This window comes from Hipposideros armiger, unplaced genomic scaffold, assembly GCF_001890085.2.
Source record: "Hipposideros armiger isolate ML-2016 unplaced genomic scaffold, ASM189008v1 scaffold_598, whole genome shotgun sequence".
NCBI lineage: Eukaryota > Metazoa > Chordata > Mammalia > Chiroptera > Hipposideridae > Hipposideros > Hipposideros armiger.
The window spans coordinates 634,720-640,814 of NW_017731948.1; the positions used below are offsets into that span (position 1 = coordinate 634,720).

At 49.4% G+C, this 6,095-nt stretch overlaps 1 protein-coding gene across 3 annotated transcripts in view; it reads left to right on the forward strand.

The window, feature by feature from the left end:
• The window catches only part of PUDP (pseudouridine 5'-phosphatase), a 142,324-nt gene that overhangs the window by 84,321 nt on the left and 51,908 nt on the right, over positions 1-6,095 (forward strand). The window lies entirely within an intron of this gene.

The window sequence follows — 6,095 nt, forward strand, 5'->3', positions numbered from 1 at the left end:
CGTACGCCGCCGCCGGCGACTCATGGCATCCCAGCTCCAGGTTGAGCTGTTGTTCAGCATCTTAGCTGTGGAGGGCAGTGTCACTGGCCCTCAGATGTGGGATCCGAACCGGGGCCCTCTGGCGTCCCAAGCCAGCTCTTAACCATCGCGCCACTTGGACAGCCCGTGAGTGATTATTTTTTGAAACCAGGACATTTTGGGTATTTGGAGACTTAGCTTTTTCTCTCCGTGGTATCTTGACAAACTGAAGTTCATGGGATGTACTCAAGTGTGTGTGTCTTTTCCTTTATAGCTTGTGATTGGTTTTTTTTCTTGTTGTGTATGAGAAATCCTTCTCTATCCTGAGGGTATCAGATCGTCTTGTAAACCCCCTTGGGATGGGTCAGGGCTGTACCTTTGGTGTTTTGTTTTTGAGCTGCCTGGATGGACTGTTTACAGTGTGTGTGTGTGTGTGTGTGTGTGTGTGTGTGTGTGTGTGTGTGTGAGGCGTTGCAGAGCTGGTTTTGTTCATGCGTGCACATCACCACATGTCCCAGCACCCTTTCGTCCCTACATGCCAGACCTCTGTAAATCCGCCTCGTTTCCGTGTGAAAATTCCATGTAGTCAAGGTCTGTTCCTCGGATCTTGATTCTTCGCGTTGGTCCGTGTGTCTGTGGTAGCCCCGAGTCCTCATGGGTTTAACCACCGTAAATTTATCCTAACGGTGAGTAGGAAACCTTCCTCCATTGAGCCTATTCTGTCTCCATCTTGGTCTTTTTGTGTTTCTCATCCTCCTCCAGCTCCGTCAACGCCCCCTCTCCTTCTGTTCCAGGAGTGTCTTACTAACGTGGGAAGCTTTGTTCTTCCATCTACATTTTAGAAGCAATGTGTAAATTTCCTCAGGATATCCTGTGGCCGTTTTCACTGAAACTGCATTAATTGTGTCGATTGGTTAGAGGAGTAGGTAATCAGGTGATGGGTGCGCGTTTGTCAATGTGGCCGTTTTCATTCATTCGTTTTCTTAAAATATTATTAAATGTATTGGGGTGACACTGGCTAATCCCGTTATGTAGGATTCACGTGTACCATTCTGTGAAACATCATCTGTCTATCGCATTGTGTGCTCACCACCCAGAGTCCGTTTTCCTTCCATCACCATATATTTGGCCCCCTTTCCCTCGGGTACCTCCATTTTTAAAGTTCAGATTCTGATCCGTGGAGGGGTTGGCAAGACTTTGGCCTCAGAAAATTAATAAGAGAAAGTTGTGATGAGAGACGTCATGGCAGAGACGGGAAAGTGGCTTCCCCCAAACACCCTCGGCCGCCTGTCTGGTGACTGCTGTGCAGCCTGCGAGTGTCCCAGCCGCATTAGAAAAAGCCTGTACCCCAGCATGGACGGGCCTCGGATGTCCTTCAGGACCCGCGTTACTCCATCTCTTCTGCACAGACTGTGTGTGTGTCACCCCCGCCCCCCCACACCCATTCACACGCTGAAGCCCTCACCTCCAGGGGGTGGGACTTGCAGCTGGGGCCTTTGTGATGTAATTAGAATTAGATGACGTGGAGGTGAGGGTGGGGCCCCATGCTGGGATTCTTTTCTTTACAAGAACAGGAAGAACCACCCAAGTTCAGGGTCTCTGCTGGAAGCGAGGACTCAGCAGCAGGGGGCCATCTGCAAGCCAGGGAGCGAGTCCTCCCCGTGAAGCAGAGCCACCAGCCCCTTGCTGTGGGACCTCCAGGCCGCCAGCGCTGTGAGCAGGAAACTACGTTCTGGAAGCCGCCCGCTCCGAGGGGCATTGTTAGACCATCCACGCTCACGGAGACACCAGCTCTTAGGCATGCAGGACTTCTCCACACCTGACAGGCTGACGTCACCTGGGATCACCGACCACGAGAGTGACTCCGATTCACGTTGGAGGCTCCGTCCAGCACACGTCGGTCAGAGCGCCTCGGGCCGGGAGACTGAGCGCAGGCAGGCGGGCAGCTCTTCCCGGGGGAGGAGAGCACAGGGTCCCAGCAGGTGGCTCGGCTCACCGATGCACCGGTCACCGCCGCAGCCGGGGTTGGGGCAGCTTTCTGTGTCCTTCTGGTCATACCTGCTGCTGACAAGGTGCTTCTCAGGGCTGTTTTATAAGCCTGGCACTTTGTCACAGTTTGGGGACAGACAAGACAAAAGAGGGCCAAGGAGAAAAGGCTGTGTTTCGAAGGGAAAAGAGGCACGGATGTCAGTCAGGGCAACCGAGGTGGGTGTCACCGCTCCTACCCTGTGAACTCTGCTTGTCAGGCCCAGTCGCGCTCCCCGTGGACGTGGTGTGTCAGGCCTGGCAGCACTCGGCTCCTATCGGTGTCTCCTTTGCATGGCCTGCCTTTCCCACGAGCGGAAGCCTGAGCTGTGTCGCCCGCGTTCACAGCCCCACGCGGCCCAGCGTGAGAGACACAAAAGCACAAACCCCCAAACTGTTGACGCCGGTTTGGATGGAAGGGGAACCTCAGCATTGAGCCTCAGTTTCGGTTTGCACCCAAATCCCACAGATGGCTGACACGTTGGCAGATGAAATGAAAGGACGTGCGTGTGGCAGTTGCTGCAGAATCACCCAGCAGTGGGGGAGGGAAGCTTGCAGGGAGGTGTCATTGAGAGCAGATTGGTCCACAGGGGAAGGTTTGAAGCTGGGTGCTGGCTACATGGCGTTTGTTGCTACTGTTGTCTTTGCACTGTATGTGTTGCACTGTTTTCATTAAAAAATAAACATTTAAACAAAAACTAGTGCTGTAAAATTGGCATGTGTTTCATTAAACTTTGTCTGTACGCCTCACCCTTGCTTATTGGCTAATAAGAGCTCGCGACCGTGGTTATTACTATATCCTTAAATGACCAGCAGAAATGGCATTGTTAGTGTGATTGTTAGTGTAGAAAATGTAAACAGTTTCACCGCGGGGACTTACCTGATGAATACCTCCAGTTCCAAGAGAGAGAAGTCATCCTATAGCCTCTCCTTTAACCCTGAAATCCCAAATTCCATGAAAGGTGTGTTGTTCGTTCTGCCCCGTGTTCTAAGGAAAAATGAGCCCAACCCTCTCTTTTCGTATATTTTCTTTCTTGAGCCATCCTAGAAAGCATCTATTCCAGCTCAAAGTTTAATAGACGGGAAACCTGAAGTCAAGTAAGATTTTTACATTTTTGTCTGTCCCCTAATCAAAACGTTAATAATAATAATAATAATAATAATAATAGTAATAATAATAATAATAATAATAAAAGCCAGGTAGGACCTGGGTCTTCAGACTATCTCTCTTTTTTTTCCCCATTCATTATTCATTTTATAAGCATTTGTTGAGTATCCTATCTGTCAGGAAGAGTGAACAATGCTGACTAAATTCTAGGTCCTCTTGGTAGTGGGGCAGCAGACAACGGAGAAAAAATAACAGCGTAAACCTCACGACCCAGCAAGTCCTTGCCTAGGCATGTCCCTGAAAGGAAACATGTCCACAGAAACACTTGTGCCTGAATGCTTATAGAATTCTGCAAGAGGTGGAAACATCCCACCTTTCTCTCAACTGATGAATGGATATACAAAATGTGGCTTTTCCGGACAGTGGAATATTATGCAGCCATACAAAGGAAGTTTTGATCCCACAACACAACATGGATGGAACTTGAAAACGTGATTCTGCATAAAAGGAGCCAGGCACAAAAGAACACGTATTTTATGATCCCGTTTATATGAAATATGCAGAATAGATAAATACGTAGAGAAACTAGGTGAATGGTTATCTGGGGCTGGAGGCTTAGATGGCTTAGGGGGTGATGGCTTACAGGGGGCAGGGTTTAGTTTTGGGGCGTCATGGAGATGTTCTAACATTGTCGCAACGGTTGCAGAACTCTGTCAATAAGGTAGAAGCCGTTGAGTTGTGTATTTGAAATAGGTGGCTTGTATGGTATGTGAATTACATCTTCATAAAGCTGGTAGTTTTTTAAAGACCAGTGTCATGTATGTCTTGTGTTGTACCGTGCTACGCAGAAAACTGAAATGAGAAAGGCGTGAAGGAGTGACAGGGAGTTACATTTTACTTCAGTATTTTCCCTGACATTCTCTAAACTTCTATGAATAAGTAAATCAGAAGGTACTCCATGAACCAGAGTGAACGAATGACATGGCAGAAACACTTGCACAGATAATTGGGAGGTTTAACAGCAACAGACCCACAGAGTCTGTAACATCGAGGCATCTGTGACTTCCCGGCCATCGTCACCTGTCATCATGTTCTGGGCTATCCTAGCGCCAGTGTTTAAAAAATCCCAAAAATGAACGAGTTTGTTATTTTCCCAAGTTCTGGCATTTAAGAGTGCTTTTAGGTTTGTCAAAAGCCTCTGGAAAATGTTTCCCAGGCAGGCCACTGTGGAGATAGCCTCTTGCCCCCTAAAGGTTCTCAGAGTGCACCCCTCCCCTGTCCTGGGCCAGTGGCCCAGCTCCCCTTATCAACCCTGGACAGCCGGGGTGCCCGGCGCCCCCTCTCCGAGTTCCCCTCATTGCAGCCAAACCTCCTGCAGACGGCAGCCTCCCGTTGGGGTTCGAGGGGCCTGAAGGAGGTGGCCTTGTGCTTTCATACAGATGTAATAAACCGTACCCTGCAAAAGTCATGTCCTTGAACGCGTTTTAAAGGCATAACTGGACCACAGAGTAGAAATCTCAGGACGTTGCCGAGGGCTCTGCTCTGACCTTAACCCTCACTTGCTGGTATTTCTGTGGTTACGCTGGGGTCTGAATTTCATGTCCTCTCTTGGGTTTGCTAAGAAATGTGCAATCCTGGACGGCTGCCAGCCCTAGAGGGTGATGACGACTGGCAAGTATGAAATATAGATTTAAAGGTGTCAGAAGAAAATAAATTGGGTTCACATCGTATTTTCTTCTGCACCCGCACGTTTGGAAAGCAGCGTTTCATTTCCAGCCTCAGACCTGAGGCACAGATGGCCTGTGGAGCCCCTGCGAATCCAAAAGTTTGCACAGAGCCTTCTCCTCCAGCTGCCAAGAACCCCGTTTCATCTGGTTTCCAACCAAAATAAAATTAAGGACTGGGAAGCGAAAACCACTTAGGCAGGAACCCTGAAACATTGGAAATCAGCAACAAGGAGAATGAAACGCGTCAGTGCCATGCAGCTGAGACAGGATGCTTCTGGGCAGAACAGAGCAGAGAAAGCCCAGGAAGCCACGGTGGAAAGTGCCTGAGAGAAAACGCGAGACCCGGCAGGCTGCGCGGTGACCCGAGGGTAGAGGCTGGAAGAGAACTCACGGCGGCAAGAACAGTGGACGTCTCTTTCCCTGAAGAACACCAGCACCATCAAAGAGCCTCCCCCACCAAGTCAGAAAGCAACCACCACCAGGCAACCCGCCGGGGTCATGAGAATTAAAGATGGGGTGTCGGGGAGGTGTTTTCCAGCTAGCGGTGGTCCTGTCCGTGTCTTCCCAGCACCGGGCTTTTGTTGCAAAAGCAAAGACAGTTAATATACTACCTACTTCGGGAGGCTGTTGGATTGATAAGTTATACACGTGATAGCAACTAAGACAAAATGCCTAATGACATGAATCGGATATCATGACCCACGGAGAGTGTTCTAGAGGGAGGGTCGTCACGCTATGCCCAGGGACCAGATGCCGCCCAAGGCCTAAGTTGGTCAATAATTTCATTGCTATACACTGATGCCCATTCATTATGTGCTGTGCGTGGTTGTGTTCCTGCGACGGCTGCAGAATCGAGATGTTGGAACAGACCGGTATTCAGCCCAAAACTCTGAATATATGTGCTAGCTGGCTCTTTACAGGGAAAGCTTGCTGAGCTGGGCCCCACTTTAGAACATCGGTGTATCGAGATTCACTTGGGAAGAGCAGCAAGCTTCCGTTGGTGGATCACCTGTTATGTCTGGTCATGGAGGAGTTCATTTAATCTTTTAGAATAAGCTTCATTATCTCCTCTTGATTTTGTTTTTTAAGATTTTTATTGGGGAATTGGGGGATGGGAACAGCGCTGGGGAATTGGGGGAAGGGGAACAGACACGTTGCTGTCCTTTTGTTCTTCAGTCTAGTTGTGGAGGACGTTGCTTCACTGGCCCAAGTTGGCA